Raw genomic sequence first — 23,458 nt, 5'->3', positions numbered from 1 at the left:
TCTCCCTACAATATTGATTCATTAGTGTATATTATGCAAGGGAATATGAGATGTCTTCAGAGAACCTGAGAGAGAAACAATAACATTGTCTTGTGAGCCTTAAGGTTTAAAGTGTGTGTGGTTTGATGTCCGGAATCTCGGATTCTGGTGACGGAATCCTTCCAAGATCACCTTAACACAAGCACAAGGATTAAGCCAAAACTAGGGTTCCACAGGCTAGCTCACCACCCAACCATAGATCCCATACAACATAGGATCTCCTTGAGCATATGGACTTAGGCTCCATCCATTCAGCCCACATGAGTTAGCCCTAGTGTGCCATACCGCCAGGACACCTGCACTAACGGGGCCATAGGTGGACCGTCTCTACATCAAGGATGGACAATCCGGAGTGGATTTCACCCATGGACCATCATACCACAAGGCTACAACAATACAACCACCCACTCATCACATAACCCTCACTTATATAGATTTTTCCAATAAAGCTATACTTATGGGATTATTAACTTATTAGTCATTTTATTAACTTATAAGCCTTAGCACTTACAATCAACTTGCTTTTACTAATCATTTGGGTACCCCTACCCACAGATTAGCCAACCTAACCCCCGGGTTAGCTTCAAGTACATTAAATACTTCCCCTCTTCAAACATTTACAGGCTCATAAATGAATCTGGGAAAATCCTACTAGAAACCTGACTCCCACGTTGAGTCAACCCCTGCCTTATCATTACACAATCCAGTAACCATACACAAGCTTAAATCAAAGCTTGTATTTCCTGGAAATCCTATGTGAGATCCAGCTCAAGTGGAACAAAAGACGAAACTCTCAGCCACAACAAGTTACATTTAAGCTTTATCGAAGGCCAATACAAATGCCTCATTGGAGCTCAAAAAAACATCAATGTCACTTTGTGGACTCCTAGATGTGCCTACTGTAGGAATGTAATGAGTACTTGTTCCAAAACAACACCCAACACACAAACTATATCATCTCGGAAGATGAATCTATCTGATGAAACAACTGATCTCAACATCAGTGTTATCATTCTCCAAGTCTAGGTCATATACAAATGTGCGCACATGGAGACCTAATGCCAAAACCAATCAATGCACAACGGTTCGCAAAATCAGTCAGAGAATCATTCATTCAATTTTGGTGGAAACCTAAATGCTTCACCACCACCAATCAAAACCACGAGGAATCCAAATCATAACACAAAATCAGTAAAGAATTCATTCAAATTTGGTGGAAACATAAATGCTTCACCACCACCAATTAAAACCACAAGCAATCCAAATCATAAATCTCTTTCCTATATCGGATTTACCAAAATCAATCCGCTTATTGTAGATTGACTACCCCCCCTTGGAATAGGACACCCCAAGATAGAAATAAATATAGGTACATCGAGAAACTCTACATAAAATAGATCCTAGCGTCCCATACCCCCTATATAAAATCTCCTTCAGACACATAACACTAAGTCGGAGTGATCAATCCCTTCTCAGCCCCTGCCTTGATCCAACTAATCTTTATCCTCAATGTCATGGTCAAACCTTTAGGTGCACTCCACATCAATATACCTTACCAAATATTCCCACAACCAGTTCTCATCATCTCCGAATCTGCGGTCTCCAACATTGCTTGTGCTCAAAAATAACAAGCTGACTCCGCAAAAAATGTCCCCCATAATTTCAACACTAGCACCCATATCAACCATAAAGGCCGAACCATAAGACGGCGGTTGCCCCTCTCTCCTCCAGGGAAAGGCTTCTCGGCGGCCTACTCCATCTTCAAACAGCTGAGCAAAAAAGGTGAGTGAGTCCTTGCAAGAAGATGAAGCTGTTTCCTTGGTGACAAAAAGGAAGAGAGCTCGAAGGAGAGGAGCTGGCACAACCACCGGTCAAGCTTGGATGGCTCCAAGAGACCTGAGCTTGGAAGCAAGGTAAGATCTCCATGACCGTTGTTGCTTATTTTTTTGTGCACTCTGCATGTGAATGAGGGAGAATCTATGGACAAATATCTTGGGAAACTAATCTTACCAAGAATAGTATGGTACTGATTTTCAAAAGAAACAGTAAATCCCAACATCACAAAGTTTCAATCATGTGAACCAAAGGTAACATGGAAATCAGATAATGGCCTATATGTGTACATAACATTGCTGTCCAGACACCATCCTCAGCGTATAAACCCTGTATGTAAATGAACTTCATAAAATAAACCATAGCTTGCAATTTATCAATCGGTCACCTGCTCTCACAAAGTCCCTATTTGACATTAAGCACAAGGTAAGACTACATTATATCTTAACCACACATTCTGAAACTACCAGTAACCTATTGCTAACCCAAGGATAATGTTACATCTCGACCACCCTAGGATTAGGGTGACCCGAGTTTAGGGGCATGTGCTAACCCAAGATTAGGGTTAAGGCTTAGCAAGGCGTGGAAACTTGGAGGGTTCACATGCAGACTAAGGGTGATATTAGGATGAGGTCTGGATTGGAAGAGAACCTTGCTTGCAAGCTATCGTATCGATGGTAAAGTGTCCCAAAGTGTGTAGGCCACCAGCCTAGAGAACCTTGTCTATTACAAAGTGTCCTTCGTCGCTACTAGAATGGGCTTTGTTAAGAATGTCAATAAAAACATCCTACTGAAAGCATTTTTTCATTATGCAGTCTTGATCCTTCTTACAAATAGCTACCTTAACTCTTAAAGAAGTTATCTGACCTTACACAACACTCTTTAAAAGATATTAAACCATGTAAAACCTTTGTAATGCCACTATATGTGAACCAATCACATACACATACATCCGCCAACACCTGCAACACTTAGATTCTCTACATAAACTGTCTTGCAAACCAAATTTCTGCTACAACTTTTGCACCGAACTAGAAATTGGGCATATACAATCAAAATCGACACTTCATAGAGTGCCTACGGAAAACTTGCAGAGCCAAAACGAGGTTCCTGAATCGTGCCGAAACATGCCAAATTTTAGTTAAATACATTAACTACACATGCTATAGTCTTCTTCCTTCACCTAGGAGGATGCCTCATTACTAGCCTCTAAAGCTATGTATGTGATAACGGACAAACACCTAGAGACATAGCTGGACTCTTTGCCTTCCTTTCCTCCCAAGTGTAGATTTATGTTGGCTCCTTACTTCAAGGAAGTCCAAATGTTGAGCAGATTTATGTGAAGATCATAGTTCTATTTGCAGATTTAAGCAAATTTATGTGAAGATTACAGCTCTGTTACAAATTTTGAGCAGATTTAAGTGCAGTTTATAATTCTATTACATATTTGTGCAGAGTTTACTATGAAGAGTGAAGTTTACAAGAACCTTGGTGTAGATTTGTAAAGTTTACAAAGACATGAGTGCAAAAATCAAATCTTGGGGTAAAACTATAACAATGAGTGAGTCTTGATGAGTGAGTCTTGATCAAATCTTTTATATCTTAATTATACTTTGTAAGAATTGTGTTTCTTTAAGAGAAATTGTAAAAACTTTAAGAAAATCATGAGATATTACAAAATTTAATGCAAGAAACAAGATTATTGAATCTTCGTGGAGGTGGTGCAAGATTATTGCGCAACAATTTGATGCATATTGAACATTTTGCATCACTAGGTGATTGAGTTGCTATCTAAGATGTTCTTGATCAAGAAAGTGATTTAAGAATAAAGATTAGTGCAAATCAATGGGATTAATCATTAACCTTCACAACAACTGATGTGAAAACGATTTGATTAACACAGCAAGTATCAATTGAGATATGCAATACAAGCTTGGCCCTAAGTTGCAGCTTGACTTAGATAACAAACCAACCCTACTAAGAATTGAACCCACTCTACTGGTGTAAACCAATGTGTGCTCCATACACCGCAAGGTTGAGAGTGTAGGAAAGGTGTACTACAAGGAGGTCACCAAGGTCTAGTTATAGATAAAATCTATAAAATAGGAAAGCTTATAAATAAAGCAAAGGCCAATAATAACAGGGTTATTGCTAAGTGACCTTGGGAGACACTTTATTAAAGGTACCCACGCGGCGGACAGGAGAGCTGCCAGAGCCGTGCAAGACCTTAGGGCCATGGAGTTGCAAGCAGGTGACTCGGCCTGGTGGTATGGGATGCTAGGTTGGGGTCATCTCGGCTTGGCATGCTCGCGCAGCAATCAGACCTCATGCTCGGGGTGCTTTGAAGCATTGAACCTACAGTTGGGTGGTGAGTCATTCGCCACACAGGATGGCAGACAAGCAGACGAGCGAGAGAGATGGGCATGTATGAGGGATCATATGCACACAAGAAGGAGAGGGGCAACCGCGCATGGGTGTATAGCTTGTGTGTAGGGAAGTTGGGCCTATAAGGTAAATAGTTTGGCACAGCCACGGAGACAAGGTCTCGGAGAGGTGCCTTGGAGCCAAACCAAGGGAGCGACCAGAACAACCAGTGCATGGCCAAGTTTGGGCGCAGAGACGGCAGCCCTCGCCGGAGTGCAGCCATCATGTGGCCTAGAGGTGTAGTCAAGGGCGTCCGACCAAGACGGTGCACAAGGCAGCTGGACCAACCTGCCTGATGGCCACATAGGAGAGAAGGTGGCCAGACCAACCGGCCAGATCGGGCCTGGGCGAGCGGTCTAGAGGCATAGTCAAGGGCAGCCGACCAAGAGGGCACACAAGGCAGCCCACTAGGCGGCCAGACAAGCCGGCCAAATTGACACAACCCAGACCAAATAGCAAATGGGCATGCAAGCTATCCGCCTCGTTCAATAGTCTTGACTCCATAGGCCCTGAGTAGTGACGCGAATATTTTCCTTTGGTGGGATTTCTATTCCAAGGGAAACTTCTTCAAGATTTACGAGGACAAAGGACACACAAAAAACTGGATGGGGAGTTGGTAGACTAATAGTCAAAACTTTCATTAGGTGGGATTTCTATTCCAAGGGAAACTTCTTCAAGATTTACAAGGACAAAGGATACACAAAACACCTGATGGGGAGTTTTTTTTGCCCAAAAGGTAGACTAACAATCGGAACTTTCATTAGTTTTGTTGGTCTCTCAAAATATTTCATCCTTATGAACGTTGGGGTTAAAAAACACTTGAGTCCTAGAGGAACTAGTATGAGAAATCGTTGATAGAACCTCTCTTGTTCTAGACACTGTGAAAATTGTCCTTTAGGATCTCTCTGGATGGTCGAGATTGCCGAGATATTTGGTAGTTTTTAGAAAAGCCGACCTTTAGTTTTTGACCAATTTGGTGGGGTGAAAGAGTGGCCGGAACTGAACAACTAAACTTGTGATAGTTGGTTGTTCATACATGCTACTGGCATTCAGAGAGCATATGGTATCCGGACGAGCTTATTGCCTTTCCAATGGATGGCTCAAGGAATGCAAGATGACTGGAGGAGTTGGAATGACTCAAGGAGTCGGGCCTTTTTAGGCCAATGCTTGAAGGTGAGTTGAAAGAATGATTCTTCTCTAGGAACAAGTTCCTTCAATTGGTAATCTTCGATGAGCAAGAAGCTTGGTGATTGAAGGAGGATCTCTCGCTTCTAGTGGATTTGAACAACCTTTCTATTGCTTCTCTAGGAACAAGTTCCTTTAACTGGTAATCTTCTGCGAGCAAGAACAATCTCTCGCTTCTAGTGGATGTGTGTAAGATTCCTCCCCAGCCCCTCAAGATGTCCAGTATCTTCTCTTGTAATCAATTCCCTCTTCAGAATAATAAAAGATCTTGTTTCTACCTATTTTGGTTTAGAGAGAGAAAATGCTCTAGAGAGAGGTTATTCACATTTTAGATATTTTTGAAAAATATCATTTCTTACTAAAATAAATTCCTCCGAAACAGAAGTTCAAAAAGATTTTCAGAAGGTGCATTAGAAATAAATTATAATCTGTTCAAAAGGCCTTATTCTAAGGGTCCAGATTTTCTGAAAATTTTAAATTAAGGTTCCGAGGGGCCAATCAGATTCATCCAAATGTATGGAGGAGATAAATTGAAAAAATAAAGAAAATCCTCCCAAAAATGAATAAATACTCACATAAGATGAAGAGTGGACTAAGAACCAAAGGAAATACTAAAAAAATGAATTTTTGACATCTCAGAGTGGGGATTCCCCCTCATGAAGGAGGCGCCTATTTCACATGTGTGATGGAGTTTTAAATTCTCAAATATTGAGATATTTCATCTCTCCTCTCTCCTAATTCAAGTCTAGTTCCAAAAAGTAAGCTAAACTGACCCAAAAATAGTCAAAAATTGACCAAATTGATCTGAAAAATTTTAGAATCAGTTTGCTTGGTTAGAAGCTCACTTTTTCCTATAAATAGAAGCCTCCCGCTTTGTAGAAGCTTAATAGTATTTTATGCACTGTTACTCTACTCCACCCCAGAGCCAAAAACAGTGAATTTATTGATAATTCATTAGTTTTTGACCTTTCCCTCTTCAAAAGAATTCGTGGCCACTCTTGTTGCAAACAAGAGTAAATCCCTCAAACCATCAAGCCAAACGAAAGCTCACAGAAATTCAAGCAAGCTAAAAATCCTAACATTTCTTTATTCCTTTTAATGGTTTTCTAATTTTTGTTTTCTTTAAAATGAAAAAATGATGTTATGCCTTGTTGGAAAGGCTTTCTCCCTCTCTTCATTCTTAAATTCAGCCTTTCTTTATCCTAGATAAGTAATCAAATTGTTAGAATTAAACTTTTCATATTGTTTCTCTTCTAAAAGTGAAATTTCATTAGTTTAGAATGCTTTAAACCATTTGGGTAATTTTTAAGTAACTTGAGGATAGAAAAAATTAAAAAATGGTCAGCCATACAAAGGAGGTTATAGCGAAATTTTCTTAAATTTTGTGAAATAAGTTTTATCCTTTATTATTCAAAAAGAGTAATCCCCACCATTTGTGTATTCTAAAAGTATTATTTTCATTCTAGGCATAGAAAAATGCATAGTAGAAATATTTTTATTATAAAAGTGTTATTTCCATTAAAATTTAAATTCTATGCATAAAAAGATGCATATTGGTTATTTTTTTATTATAAAAGAGTGATTTTCATTAGATTTAAATTCTATGCATAGAAAGATGCAAATTGCTTATTTTTTTATTATAAAAGAGTGATTTTCATTAAATTTTAATTTCTATGCATGAAAAGATGCATATTGGTTATTTTTCTATTATAAAAGAGTGATTTTCATTAGATTTAAATTCTATGCATAGAAAGATGCATATTGGTTTTTTTTTTTATATAAAAGAGTGATTTTCATTAGATTTAAATTCTATGTATAGAAAGATGTATATTCGAAATAATTTTTCTATTATAAAAGTGTTACTTTCATCAATATTGATTTTTATGCATAAAATGATGTATAAAAGAATTTTTTATTATAAAAGTGTTACTTTCATCAATATTTATTTTTATGCATAAAATGATGCATAAAAGAATTTTTTTATTATAAAAGTGTTACTTTCACCAATATTGTTTTTTATGCATAAAATGATGCATAAAAGAATTTTCTTTATTATAAAAGTGTTACTTCATCAAAATGGATTTTTTTACATAAATAGATGCATATAAAAAAAATATTATAAAAGTGTTACTTTCATCAATATTGATTTTTATGCATAAAATAATTTTTTTAATTATAAAAGTGTTACTTTCATCAAAATTGATTTTTTTACATAAATAGATGCATAAAAGGATTTTCTTTTATATAAAAGTGTTATTTCTATAAAGTTGGATTTTATGCATAAATAGATGCATACAGAATTTTTATATCAAAATAAGAGTTCTCTTTAATCCTATATTTAAATCCCATGAATATTGGTAAATGAATAAGTAAATACTCTGTGAGAGAAAATTCTACCGTTTCATATTCTCTAGGATGGTAATGAGAAAATTCAGAAAAACTATCGAAGTCGGAATTTTAGATAAATGATTAATTTATTGCTCATAGGAATTCATGATTAGTTTTAAATTCAGTTAAGCAAAATACTCAATGATTAATTTATTCCTCATAGGAATTCATGATTAGTTTTAAATTCAGTTAAGCAAAATACTCAATGATTGAAATTCAGTAAAGTAGTAATTGAAATATTACCCTTCGAGAAAGTTAGTTCAGGAAGAACCTTTCTAGACTCAAACCCTGAATCAGACTATGACCAAGACTTAATCTCCTTTGTCAGTTTCAAGAAAAGACGATGTGACCAGTTCAGGAAAATTTCACTCAAATCACCCCACCGAATCTGAAATCAAGTTAAGACCACCGAATCTGAAATCAAGTTAAGACCCTTGATTCTGATCTGAGGATCAAGGTTACAGAATTCAAGAAATTCTGTTGGAATTTTAGACCTGTGATCTAGAAGTATTGGGATACGGATTTAAGATATACCCATTGTATTCAAAAGAAAATCAAAGCTGAAAACTTGCATAGAAACCCTGTTTTCTTAAAGGACTGTCGTCGCCAGAATGCTGGAAGGAGCATTTGGTATATGTGTTTTTCTAAGGGAAGTTCGGTTGCAACAGCTGGCGGGGAGTTTTCAAAGGACGGCTCACGCGGCAAAAAACCTACCCAGGTCTTGACCAGCCTGGGGATGGTGAAAAATGGTGTGCTTCAGGTACGATGGGCGAGGGCCGACGAAGCGGTCCTTGAGTAAAGTGCCAGGACACCGAAGAATCTTGGAGGGCTCGCAGTGCTTAGGACACCCATGCGTATGTCGTGGAAGATATATATATATGTATGATGACGAGAAAATTATTATAATCTGTTTACTGGATCTCGTTGCTGACCTGCTGGTCTCAACGGAGAGTCCAGAGTGATACTGTTTTGTGAGAAACAAGGATTGAATGGAAATTTTGAGTTATGACATCTGTAACCAATAATTGTTTGTCAATGGATTGTTTTAAAAGTTAAAGTTTAAAGAGGAGTGTGTGCGTATCTGTATTCTAAAGCAAAAGTTAAGAAAGGCATTCAATTATGGGTGGGTGAGTACTTGTCTGGTTCTACCAATTCCAGTGGTTGGGCAGTGGCTAACCCATGGGCCGGATGGGGTTAGGCTGGAATCAGTAAAGTTTTAATAATAAAATTGATTAATAGAAATACGTTTAGAACTCGAGTAGTTAAATAAAAGCCTGAAGACTTCTCTAATGAATAGATCAACGGCTGTGTCTGATTCAATTAGGAAAAAAGCGTTGATCCCTTCAAGTTAAGTCTGTAATAGTTTCCCTTCTATCTGGTTTATTCAAATGAAGGTTAGTTCAGTATCTTGACCTCGTTAGAAAAATTCGTTAAGAAATTCAAAATGGTGGAATCGTCCCCGTTTTCTGGGCATGGGAAATTTTCTCGGTTTCGGTTTTCGGAATGACCATCAGCTTAGTCTCGTGCCCAGCCATTCGAGGGCGAGGCCCCAAGTGGGAAACCCTGCCCCGCGCATGAGGGAGCTGCTTCCGCTGCCAGCTACCGGGAATCCGGTGTGCGGAGGAGGCAGTGGGATCCTACAATTGGTATCAGAGCGCTGTTGTAAATTTACGTAACAGCAACAGAAATTGCTTAAAATTTTAAAGTAAATCTTGTTAATATTATGTTGGATGAACTTCAAAAATTGAAAACTCATAAATTGAATTAAAAATTTATAGATGGATACCCCGAATCTATCTGGCATTCCTGAACTCTCCCAGAGTCAGGATATGATAGCCTTTGCATTCGAGCACCTCATCAACTCTGCTACGACCCGAGTAAGCAGAGTAAGACTCGCACGTCATTTTGAGAGTCTTTACTTTCCTGATGTCGGTATATGTGGTTCTTTGGAGGACAATGTATTAATGTCAGTACCAATCAGCGTTAGAGGCTCAGGCAAAATATTTCCTTAGCCATGATTCTTGGAACTAAAGCAGGATAGCCGGACAATTGAAGAGTATCATCAAGCTTTTGCCCTTCTCCTCAAATATTCCCCGCAATTGGATGAGGAGCAGCCGATGGCCAGATTCATTCGAGGAATGAACGAGCCATTGGACACCTTAGTGAAGAATGCCAAACCTGTCTCAATGGCTGAAGCTGTAAGAATGGCAAAGGACTTTGCCAAAGGCTTTGTTGTTAAGGTCCCGCCAAAGCCTGCACCCTCTAACTTTAAAAGATTCCAAACCCCGAGAAGTACTTCAAACTTTCCTCCCCTCCAAAGAGACAGCAAGGCCCAAATCAAAATCAGGGTACTGGGAGATTCAGAAGTGAAGGAAGACCCTTCCCACAAAACACTTTCTCAGGAGCCCCACCTCTTTCAAGGATTCACAAAGATGCGCTCAGAAGTGAGAACAGGTGTTTTGAATGTCAGGGTTTTGGTCACCAGCTGAAAGACTGCCCAACTCCTGCCATGTCAAGGGGACAGGGAAGTCAAGGACCAAGAGTGCAGAGACCAACCCCTTCCTATCAATCAAATCAAGGTCCATCTCGTCAAAATCAGGGCAATCCCAGGAGAACTCCAGCTCAGCCATCTGCCTCTGTCCAGAGTAGCCTCAGAACTCCTTCCCAAAACTGGGGCAACCAAAGAGAAAGAGTTCCGCCTCAGACTGCAGCAGCCAGAGCAGTCACAATAGCAAAAGTAGTGTAAGAGGAAAGAGGACAGATTTATGCAGCAATTGAAAACCAAGGGCCCAATCGCCAATTCTCCGTCATCCATACTCCAGCTGAGTATCAAGGTAAGCCTTTTAAGCTTTTGATTGATTCAGGCAATACTCATTCTTTCATTTTCCCAGGATGCTTGCGTAAGCTAGTCTTAGAACAAAAATCAGGGAAACCTATGCAAGTTGAATTGGCCAGTGGAAAGATTCTTTTCACTCACCTTGAGAGACAGATCGTATTCAGTTCAATCTAGATGGGAATTTAACTGACTGTCAGTTCAGAGTTATACCTTTGGGAGTTTTCGACGGGATCCTTGGGATGGATTGGCTCCACAAAAATCAAGCAAACATTCACTGTCATAATGGAACCATTTCCTTCCGTGACCTTCACGGAAATAAAGTTCAAGGAACCGGAATTTCAGGATCCCCAAGTCTGCAGTTAGTAAAGGCTTCTAAGTTACTAAAAGAACTTAGAAAGAAGCAGCTCATTTATGTTGTCAAAATGAATCCAGTAGACACAAAGTTAGAAGCTAAAGAACCTGAATGGTTAAGTGATTATGATGATTTATTCCCAGCAGAATTAACAGAGATGCCTCCAATTCGGGAAGTAGATCATGTGATAGAATTGACCCCTGGAGCTCAGCCAGTAGCCCTGCGCACATACAAAATGTCAGTTCCTCAAGCCATCGAACTTAAGGAACAGCTTAGACAACTGTTAGAACAAGGGTTTGTAAGACCCAGTGTTTCACCTTGGGGTGCGCCAGTTCTCTTTCAGAAAAAGAAAGATGGAACGCTAAGACTCTCCGTGGACTACAGAGATCTCAATCAGCTGACAGTTAAGAATAAGTATCCTATTCCCAGAATTGATGAGCTTCTGGACAGACTAAGTGGAGCCTAGATCTTCACAAAGATAGATCTCAAATCATGATATTATCAGATCAGGATTAATGAGCAAGATATCTCGAAGATAGCCATCAATCCTCGATATGGGCATTATGAATTCACTGTCATGCCGTTTGGATTGACAAATGCCCCAACTACATTCAATCACCTAATGCAGGACATTCTCAGAGAATACTTGGATGATTTTGTTCTTGTTTTCTTTGATGATATTCTGATTTACTCAAAGAAGGCAGCTGACCATGAAGCTCATGTCAGAAAAGTTCTTGAGATTCTAAGAAAGCACCAACTCTTTGCAAAAATGAGCAAATGCACTTTCTCTGCCGACCATGTTGAATACTTGGGCTTTCTGGTATCCAAAGATGGAATTTCTCTAGATTTCGCAAAAGTCCAAGCAGTCATAGATTGGCCTGAACCAAAGACAGTGAAAGAAGTCAGAGGATTCTTGGGATTGACTGGTTGGTATAGAATTTTTATACCAAAGTATGCTCTCGTAGCTTTCCCCATGACTAATCTTCTCAAGAAGAATATCCCGTTTCAATGGTCTGCCAGGTGCCAGAGTGCTTTTGATAAGCTGAAGACCGCCTTGGTAACCAATCCCGTTTTGAAGTTGCCAGATTTCTCTCTACCCTTTGAGGTAGTAACTGATGCCAGTGGTTTTGCCCTGGGAGGTGCACTCATGCAGGAAGGTCATGCAGTAGCCTATGAATCCCGAAAACTCAGAACGCATGAGAGAAATTATGCTGTCCACGACTTGGAACTACTTTCAGTAGTATATGCCCTGAAGTTATGAAGACATTACCTACTGGGTCAAAGATTCACTTTGATGACAGATCATCAGAGCTTAAAGTGGATCTTCACTCAGAAGGATCTCAACATGCGCCAAAGAAGGTGGATGTAGACCCTGCAGGAATTTGATTTTGAAATCAAGTACCGCCCAGGCAAAGAAAATGTGGTAGCAGATGCCCTCAGCAGAAAAGCCTCCTTGCTTGCAATTACTGTAGTGTCAAATCCTTTGATTATTGAAGCAAGAGAGAAGATCATGCAGGATAGATTCTTTGGCCCTATTGCTACCCTACTTATGCAGGAAAGCAAAACTCCACAGGAGTTGAACCGAGTTCAAGGGTACAGCCTGGATGATGGAATTATGTATTATAATCGCAGGCTATGCATTCCCAATGATGAGGGAACTAAGGGTCAAATTCTGAATGAAGCCCATGACAGCCTTATTGCAGGACATCCAGGTTTCATCAAAACCTACATGTCAGTGAAGAAAAGCTTCTTTTGGCCTGGTCTAAAAAAGGATGTACTTAATCATGTACGTCAATGTCTGACCTGTCAAAAAGTCAAGGCTGAGAGAGTAAAAATGCCTGGGAAGTTACATCCATTAGACATCCCCCACATGAAGTGGGAATGTATCACTATGGATTTTATCACTGGATTACCTTCAGTGCAATCAAGTTACAACTCCATCTTCATGGTAGTTGATAGACTAACCAAAGTTGTCCATCTGATTCCAGTAAAAGAAACCTACACTGTAGTGGACCAGAGTGTTCCTCAAGGAAATCTTCAGATTGCATGGCCTACCCAGGAGAATAGTAAGTGATCGAGATCCCAAGTTCACGTCAAGATTCTGGACTGCATTTTTCGAAGCAGTAGGAACTTTCTTGGATCTCAGCACAGCTTACCACCCCGAGACCGATGGTCAAACTAAAAGGGTGAACCAAGTAATCGAAGATATACTTCGGTCGTGCTGTGGCAAGGAACCCAAGAAGTGGCTAAGCTATCTGCACCTAGTCGAGTTCGCCTACAATGCTTCTTATCACCGCATTATTGGGATGAGCCCTTTCAAAGCTCTGTATGGACAAGATTGCTTAACTCCATTAACTTGTTAACTTGATCCGACCCATTGATTAGGGTCGAGATGTCCAGACATATGCTTGACGACATGGAGCAGCAGATGCAGTCAATTCGCAAAGATATAAAAGCTGCCCAAGGTAGACAAAAGCAGTATGCAGATAAGAAGAGGACAGACAGAAAATTCGAAGAAGCAGATATGGTCTTCATTCGAGTACGTCCCAAAAGTAGTTCTCTATCTCTTGGGAAGTACAAGAAGTTATCCCCCAGATATTGTGGACCATATCTGATTACAAAGAAAGTAGGTGACTTAGCCTACGAGCTTCTTCTGCCTCCTCAACTTAAAGTACATAATGTATTTCATGTCAACCTTCTTAAAAAGTATATACCAAGCCCGAATCATGTGCTTGATGATGAAATCTTAACTTCTTCAACCCAAGGACAGATGGAACTCCAACCTAAAGAAATCTTACATGTTCGAGAAAAGGTTCTCAGGAATAGAATTCTGAGAGAATTATTGGTTAAATGAAAGTTCTATCCTTTTGAAGATGCCACCTGGGAGAAAGAAGCCGAACTGTTGCGGGACTACCCCCAGTTTGCGAGATGAGAAAATCTCGCGTTTTTCAAGTGGGAGAGAATGTAAGATTCTTCCCCAGCCCCTCAAGATGTCCAGTATCTTCCCTTGTAATCGATTCCCTCTTCAGAATAATAAAAGATCTTGTTTCTACCTATTTTGGCTTAGAGAGAGAAAATATTATAGAGAGAGGTTATTCACATTTTAGATATTTTTGGATGGAAAAATATCTCTTCTTATTAAAATAAATTCCCCCGAAATAAGAGTTCAAAAAGATTTTCAGAAGGTGCATTAGAAATAAATTATAATATGTTCAAAAGGCCTTATCCTAAGGGTCCAAATTTTCTGAAAATTTTAAATTAAGGTTCTGAGGAGCCAATCAAATTCATCCAAATGTATGGAGGAGATATAAAGAAAATCCTCCCAAAAATGAGTAAGTACTCACATAAGATGAAGAGTGGACTAAGAACCAAAGGAAATACAAAAAAAATAAATTTTTGACACCTCAGAGTAGGGATTCCCCCTCATGAGGAGGCGCCTATTTCACATGTGTGATAGAGTTTTAAATTCTCAAATATTGAGATATTTCATCTCTCCTCTCTCCTAATTCAAGTCTAGTTCCAAAAAGTAAGCTAAACTGACCCAAAAATAGTCAAAAATTGACCAAACTGATTTGAAAAATTCTAGAATCAGTTTGCTTGGTTAGAAGCTCACTTTTTCTTATAAATAGAAGCCTCCCCCTTTGTAGAAGCTTAATAGTATTTTATACACTGTTACTCTACTCCACCCCAGAGCCAAAAACAGTGAATTTATTGATAATTCATTAGTTTTTGACCTTTCCCTCTTCAAAAGAATTCGTGGCCACTCTTGTTGCAAACAAGAGTAGATCCCTCAAACCATCAAGCCAAAGGAAAGCTCACAGAAATTCAAGTAAGCTAGAAATCCTACTTTTTCTTTATTCCTTTTAATGGTTTTCTAATTTTTGTTTTCTTTAAAATGAAAAAAATGATGTTATACCTTGTTGGAAAGGCTTTTCCCCTCTCTTCATTCTTAAATTCAGCCTTTCTTTATCCTAGATAAGTAATCAAATTGTTAGAATTAAACTTTTCATATTGTTTCTCTTTTAAAAGTGAAATTTGATTAGTTTAGAATGCTTTAAATTATTTGGGATAATTTTTAAGTAACTTGAAGATAGAAAAAATTGAAAAATGATCAACCATACAAAGGAGGTTATGGCGAAATTTTCTTAAATTTTGTGAAATAAGTTTTATCTTTTATTATTCAAAAAGAGTAATCCCCACTATTTGTGTATTCTAAAAGTGTTATTTTTATTCTAGGCATAGAAAAATGCATAGTAGAAATATTTTTATTATAAAAGTGTTATTTTCATCAAAATTTAAATTCTATGCATAGAAAGATGCATATTGGTTATTTTTTTATTATAAAAGAGTGATTTTCATTAGATGCATAGAAAGATGCATATTGGTTATTTTTTTATTATAAAAGAGTAATTTCCATTAAAATTTAAATTCTATACATAGAAAGATGCATATTGGTTTTTTTTTTTTTTATAAAAGAGTGATTTTCATTAGATTTGAATTCTATGCATAGAAAGATGCATATTGGAAATAATTTTTTTATTATAAAAGTGTTACTTTCATCAGTATTGATTTTTTTACATAAAAAAAATGCATAAAATAATTTTTTTATCATAAAAGTGTTTTCACCAATATTGATTTTTATGCATAAAATGATGCATAAAAGAATTTTTTTATTATAAAAGTGTTACTTTCATTAAAATTGATTTTTTTACATAAATAGATGCATAAAAGGATTTTCTTTTATATAAAAGTGTTATTTCCATAGAAGCTGGATTTTATGCATAAATAGATGCATACAAAATTTTTAGATCAAAATAAAGTTCTCTTTAATCCTATGTTTAAATCCCATGAATATTGATAAATGAATAAGTAAATACTCTGTGAGAGAAAATTCTACCGTTTCATATTCTCTAGGATGGTAATAAGAAAATTCAAAAAAACTATCGAAGTCGGAATTTTAGATAAATGATTAATTTATTCCTCATAGGAATTCATGATTAGTTTTAAATTCAGTTAAGCAAAATACTCAATGATTGAAATTCAGTAAAGTAGTAATTGAAATATTACCCTTCGAGAAAGTTCGTTCAGGGAGAACCTTTCCAGACTCAAACCCTGAATCAGACTATAACCAAGACTTAATCTCCTTCGTCAGTTTTAAGAAAAGACGATGTGACCAGTTCAGGAAAATTTCACTCAAATCACCCACCGAATCTGAAATCAAGTTAAGACCCTTGATTTTGATCTGAGGATCAAGGTTACAAAATTCAGGAAATTTTGTTGGAATTTTAGACCTGTGATTTAGAAGTATTGGGATACGAATTTAAGATATACCCATTGTATTCAAAAGAAAATCAAAACTGAAAACTTGCATAGAAACCCTATTTTCTTAAAGAACTGTCTTACGCCAGAATGTTGAAGGAAGCATTTGGTATATATGTTTTTCTAAGGGAAGTTCGGTTGCAACAACTGGTGGGGAGTATTCAAAGGACGGCTAACACGGCAAAAACCTGCCCAGGTCTTAACCAGCCTGGGTATGGTGAAAAATGGTGTGCTTCCGGTACGATGGGCGAGGGCCGACGAAGCGATCCCTAAGTGAAGTGCCAGGACACCGACACCTAAGGAGGATCCTGGAGAGTTCTGGCCAGGCGATGCACGGGCTCGCAGTGCTTAGGACACCCATGCGTATATCGTGGAAGATATATATATGTATGATAACGAGAAAATTACTGGATCTCATTGCTGACCTGCTGGTCTCAACAGAGAGTCCAGAGTGGTACTGTTTTGTGAGAAACAAGGATTGAATGGAAATTTTGAGTTATGACATCTGTAACCAATAATTGTTTGTCAATGGATTGTTTTAAAAGTTAAAGTTTAAAGAGAAGTGTGTGCGTATCTGTATTCTAAAGCAAAAGTTAAGAAAGGCATTCAATTATGGGTGGGTGAGTACTTGTCCGGTTCTACCAATTCCAGTGGTTGAGCGGTGGCTAACCCATGGGCCGGATGGATTTAAGCTGGAATCAATAGAGTTTTAATAATAAAATTGATTAATAGGAATACGTTTAGAACTCGAGTAGTTAAATAAAAGCCTGAAGACTTCTCTAATGAATAGATCAACGACTGTGCCTGATTCAATTAGGAAAAAAGCGTTGATCCCTTCAAGTTAAGTCTGTAATAGTTTCCCTTCTATCTGGTTTATTCATATGATGGTTAGTTCAGTATCTTGACCTCGTTAGAAAAATTCGTTAAGAAATTCAAAATGGTGGAATCGTCCCCGTTTTCCGAGCATGGAAAATTTTCCCGGTTTCGGTTTTCGGAATGACCACCAGCTTAGTCTCGTGCCCAGACATTCGAGGGCGAGGCCCCCGAGTGGGAAACCTTGCCCGCCAATATCCGTGGATACTCATCCTCCTCCAGCCAAACAGCTTCATGAGTGCCATGGCCTTTGAACTTGGTGTAGAACTATCTCAGTCTTCGATCGGAACCATGCTTCCACTTGTGGAGGAGAATGGACTCGGGTCGATAAATTCAGCCTCGTCAACCACTTACCGCTGTTACTCATCCGAAACCTCTTGCAAAGATGATCCAACATAAGGCTTCAACTATGAGATAAGAAAGACATCCTGCATTGTCCAACCATCTGGTGACTTCAACTTCATGGAGACATCACTGAGCTTCTTCACAATAGGAAATGGAACAAAGCTTCGGAAAGAGAGCTTGGGACAACGCTTACTCTTTAACCGTTGCTTCATGATTCAGAGAAATACCCAATCTCCCTCCTTGTAGTTGACATCTCATCTAGACTTGTTGGCTTGGCTAGTGTAGGGTTCTTGAGCTTCGGTTAGGTTCTCCTTCATGGACTAAATAATCTCTAAAAATGTTTATTTGGTCTTGTTGGCCTCCAATGAGGGTGACACCATCCTCGTAAGACGAGGATGGTGTCACCCTTCATGGACTAAATAATCTCTAAAAATGTTCATTTGGTCTTGTTGGCCTCCAATGAGGGTGACACCATCCTCGTAAGACGAGATGAGAAACGGCGACCAAATGCTACCTCATATGGAATCCTGTCAATAGTGGATAAATGAGTGTCGTTCAAGATAGCTTGCACTAAAGGAAGATAATGTTCCCATTTCGATTGCTTGTCATGGCAATATGATTTGAGAACATCAATGGCCAACTAATTATGAATTTATCTCTGACCATCTATCTGTGGATAAAATGCACTAGACGACTGTAACTTAGTCCCAGAGATATCAAATATGCTCTCCAGAAATGTGAAGTAAATTTGGGATCTCTACCTACCAAGTCCATGCTAATATCCTGAAAAGGTCTCTCAGAAACACGCAAAGGTTGAAGCAACCTAACTTGCTTGGAGTGTGGAACCTTTACTTTTTGACAAATTTGGCATGCCTCGACATATTGGTAGACATCCCTTCTCATTTATGGTCAATAGAATAACCTCACCAACTTCTCCAAGGTAATGTTGATACCATGATGGCTCCCAACAAGAGAATCATGGGCATCATGAAGAAGCACCTTCTCCCTTAGTATAGATAGCCTGTTTTCGTAGACCAACCAGCCATCCTGAACTGTATACTCGCTCGAATCTGAACTAAGAGCCAAATTATAAGGAGTCTCAAACTCCACAGAATCCACATACTGTGCCTTCATTCTATCCAAATCTTTGTCTTAAATCTCCTCACAATGGATTCTTGCAATGTCGAATTGGTAGCCTTCTTACTAAGAGCATCAACAACGAGGTTATTTTTTCCGAGGACATAATCATGTCTCCAAACAGCTAGAAAAGTTGACTCCTTTGGGCACTAGGCATGGTCTACAACCTCGCTTGCCTATCACTCCATTGGGCACTAGGCATGGTCTACAACCATTTATGTGTCTCGTGACAATCTTCACTGTGAATTCACTTAAATGATCTGCAGCCATTTAAGTGCCTGCTGGGGATCAATCTTCACTATGAATTCCCTCCCATAAAGGAATGGTTTCCAATTCTTGAGAGTTGTGATCACCCCTAATAGCACCTTGTCATACACCGCATAGTTCTTGCCAGCCACATTCAACTTCCAGCTATAGGTCTGTCATCTTGCTATAAAACGGCGCCAATGGCAAGATTGCTCAATCACGTCAATGATGCTAGCTTAAGAACTTGTGCTTCTAAGGCCACTTTCTTTAATGCATGGAAGGCCTCAAGAACCTTTCCTATAAAGGTAACTTTTTGGCGACACACCTTCACTCCCTTGAGCATATCTGTGAAAGGTGCTACAAGGTCGGAAAACTTGTCCATATGGATACTATAGGCCTAGCAAAGACCCACAAACAATCTGATTCCTTGAGCAGTTTTGGGAATTGCCACCATTGGCCACCCAATGGCGTCCATGGCAGTTGCATACGCCGGGGATTCATGTCACTCATGTGATACTGTGGACTTGGCTTTCCGTTGGGACTTGTGACTATGTGTACATGCCCAAAAATGCCTAGAGGATTAGTGTTCCATTGGGTCTGGTCCCTCGTATACTTGCCTAGAACACGTCTACTTTGGTAGCAGCAGGGATTGTCCATACTAATGCTCCATTGCATAACATCTTTATGTGCTTGCCTGCAAATTGAATTTGCATGTTGTTTAATGCTTGCTTGGCCAATGTGTAGTTCAGGGAAAGGGGACGCCCACCCGTGAACCCTGCGTGAAACTGTCTGCTGACATGATTGTGGCATGTGATAGGTGATAAGTACTGGTCAAAACCTAGCCTAGAAAATGTGTAGTTCAGGGAAAGGGGACGCCCACCCGTGAACCCTGCGTGAAACTGTCTGCTGACATGATTGTGGCATGTGATAGGTGATAAGTACTGGTCAAAACCTAGCCTAGAAACTAACATTAATTTATAAGTGAGTGTGTGCACACTTTATTAAGTTTTGGGCGATCAAAACTCACTTGCCCACTTGGTGGCAAAAGAAACATCAATTCTCTACCTCATACCACTTTTTCTCGTCTGGCTGGAGATAACCTCTAGTACTGCCCTCCTTGGCCTTCTCCTCAAGCGTCTTTTTAGGCTCAGTCTCTCTGTTTTTTTTAGAGCTTCAGCCCACCTATGGGGGCTAAAAGGGGGAACATGGCTGTGGCTATGGCATTGCACACAAGAGAAAAAGGCGGAGAGAGAGTCGACACAATAGAGAGGGATGCCATGCCTCTCTCGGGGGCAGCTGTCTGTGTAGAAGCCAATCTCCAAGGGACCTGGCAAGTCCTACACTCAACGCGCCCCATGATACATGAGGTCGGGCCCTCAACATGTGGCCACTGGGTAAACGGATCAGGGGGTTCCAGATCATGGTTGCCACATACGCTCCTCTGAGGCTATCGGAGGTAGCTACCGCCTAAGGGCCGGCTTGAGGTGATCCCAAGCTCGGAGTAAGCTGGCTGCAAATCTGTCCTCAAAAGTTGGGCTAAATTCGCAGGCCCCCATCTCTATGAAGATCCATCTACGGTGGTCAGGGGCCTTGAGGCTCTAGGTACGGGCTGAAATCGGGGCCAAGAGGAAGTCCTTCCAAGGCTCACCACCGGGAAGGAGTAACAATTAGCTTGCCCAGCAAGGCCTGGCTCTGAATAGCGGGGTCAATAATGCCTAGCCCCCTCTACGTCGTGGCTGAATGATCACTCTCAATGCCACCTTGGCCCAGGCAAGCCTCCCGTCACTACTAGCCCACAAGAAGTTCCGGATCAACCGCTATACCTGGCCAATGCATGCTCGGGAGAGGGCCCAACAAGAAGTAATGTACCACATGGTAGCGAGAAGGACGTGGTTCGCCACTACCACTCAACCACCAAAAGAGAGTCTCGCAGAACTCCAGTACAAAAGCTTCTTACAAATGCTCAGAAGAAGAGGGGTGAGCTGCTGCTCCGGAGAGATGTCGATGCCCACCTCGCATCCAAGATAGCGGACTAGAGTGCCCATCTAGATCCACTGGAAAGCCTCAACTGGACGCCAAGTCGAGGCGGATGCAAAACCTACCCAGAAACCACAGGGCTTGTGCCAGTTGATCTACACTCCTGATGCGTGACAAAAGATATCGAACACCTCAGCAAATCTCTGGAGATTCCCAACATCTCCTGAAAGGTAAGCTGCTGTGTCATCTGCAAACTCTCAGTCCAACAGCTCCTCCTGAGTACAGAGGGGGAGACCCAATCCCTAGAGCCCAGTCTCTTGAGCTGAGAGAAAACTGCTCATGGCCTCGGCGACAAATAGGAAAAGGTAACATGCCAGGAACAGCCCTGCTGGACCCAGCACGAAAGGGGGGATCTGTCGCCTCAAGCTCCCTGAATGAGAACCTAACCGTGAGAGGCTAAGTAAAGTCCTGAGACACCATGGATCCACTCCACTGGGGAACCCCATCCGGCTCAGCTTTCTCAAAGTCTAGGAGTATCACTATGAGGTCCTGCTATCACATCATGGCTGAAGCCGTCGCCTCCCAAAAGGTGAAGATGTTGTCCAGAATGCTCCGATCCTGAACAAAACCTGTCTAAGTATCATGGATCAAATCAGGGAGGAAAGGCTCAAGTCTTCAGCTGATGGCCTTGGGCAAGATCTTGTAAGCGGTCCCAAGAAAGGGTGATGGGTCTCCACTGCCGGATCTCCAATCTATCACCATCCTCCTTAGGAATCAAGTGTATCAAACCCTCTAAAAGCCTCTCTGGCATGGCACCTGTGATCATACCCTCTCGCACGTGTCCATCACCTGTGGGGATAATGGGGCACTCATGATGAGAGAGCGAAAAAAATAGTGGCGATGGCTCTCACATGGGGGGAGTCAAAAACAATAGCTCCATCCTGGCCACGCAACCTACGAATACCATCTCTTCACCTGTGAGTGCCTGCGATCTCAAAGAAGTCCCCCGTGACTCTATATCACCTGCCTGGGTCCAAAAGGAAGCTCTGGCATGGTACCTGTACTCCACCCTCCTCACCTAGATAGATTTGATCTCCGTACGGGCGGTAGCAAGCTGACTCTCAATCCACGGGCTATCGAAGGAACTCTCCTGAAGAGCGTTGGAGAGAAGCAAGAGTCCTCCTCAAGCTCCTCTCCTGCTCACGAAATCCCTCCAATTTGCTCTGAGCTGCCTCCTACAAAAATCTGTTGATCTCACCAAGGCCCGCATCCAAGATGCACGCAGCAAAGCCTATCATAAAATCCAGTCCCGCCCATAACTACTCTATCATGCTGCAGATCTCAAGGTCCTCTATAAGGTTGTCTGGAATCCTAGTACTCGCGTGCATGTCCTGCCTCCAGGGGTCCCCTAAGGACAGAATAACAGGAGCATGATCAGAAAAAGTAGTACCTGCCAAGATGCCGATCATGCCCCCACGGCCACAAGCCCACTCATCCACATAAAACCTGTCAAGTCAAGAGAGGCCGGGGCCAATGCTCTTCCTATGAGACTGCGACAAGCACACGCTCCCAGGGTTGCGCCCAAACTCTGGGAGATGCCAAGGGTCTAAGTGCTAGGATTAACTCCTCCCATGGAGAGTACTCCGCGCCTGAGACTGTAGCCGTGCCTCCTCCAAGTTTGTGCTCTAGTGCCTCAATCATGTTAAAGTCTCCACCCGTGCACCAAAAGTCAGCCTAAGGAAGGGCCTGACGGACAGTGCTCCAAAAGATGGCTCTACCTGCTGCGACATTCGGGGCATAAACATTGAAGAAGCCCACGCAATCCTCTACAACCATAATGGTAACCCATTGTGCTCGCCCGGACACTATGACACCTGAGCCAGTCACTGCCAGCAAGTTCTGCTCACAGACAGAAATACAAACTCCTCCCTACGTCCCCAATGGGCCGAAAGAGGGAGACCAAAACGTGTGGCTCCTGCCTAGTAAACTCTTCCCACGACGACGGGTACGCCCCTCGGAAAGGTGGTACTCTTGGAGGAAAAGAATGTCAATGGGTCTCCCAATTGTAGCTCTATGAAGCTCTCCTCTAAGGACGCCTCGCCTCTGAAAGCACTAAGGCCCCCCTAAACCCTGAAGGTTCCATGAGGCTATCCGCATAGGGAGGCGAAACTATCGGAACTGCTCTCCACTCGAAGAGTCTTCGGCGTGGGTTTAGATGGGGAATAATAACAATCAATCCTAGGGCGAAGGTGTGCCATGTGGGCACAGATCCTATGCTCCATGTGTCCCCACTCTATCTAAACTCCATCGATCACAATGGAGGGTATCTATGAGAAGGGAGGGGGGGAAGGGGGGGGGGGGGGGGGGGGGGGGGAGAGGGGGGTATTGCGACTGAAATATGAAGGAACACAGAGAGCAGCACCTCCAGGCTCGAGGCCACCACCTCCCCATCCTGGTCTCTATGGCCTAAGCCTCCAAGCTCCATCCTAGTAAGGGCCAGAGGT

The 23,458-nt window shown here is 40.9% G+C and overlaps 1 protein-coding gene across 1 annotated transcript in view; it reads right to left on the bottom strand.

Moving 5' to 3' along the window:
* Window positions 1–23,458, bottom strand: part of LOC147629692 (Metallo-hydrolase/oxidoreductase superfamily protein) — a 71,805-nt gene that overhangs the window by 39,009 nt on the left and 9,338 nt on the right. The window lies entirely within an intron of this gene.

This window comes from Cibotium barometz, chromosome 17 (genome assembly GCF_041138505.1).
Source record: "Cibotium barometz isolate CiBa-2024 chromosome 17, ASM4113850v1, whole genome shotgun sequence".
Classification (NCBI taxonomy): Eukaryota; Viridiplantae; Streptophyta; class Polypodiopsida; order Cyatheales; family Cibotiaceae; genus Cibotium; species Cibotium barometz.
This window is presented reverse-complemented; position numbering and strand designations above follow the sequence as displayed.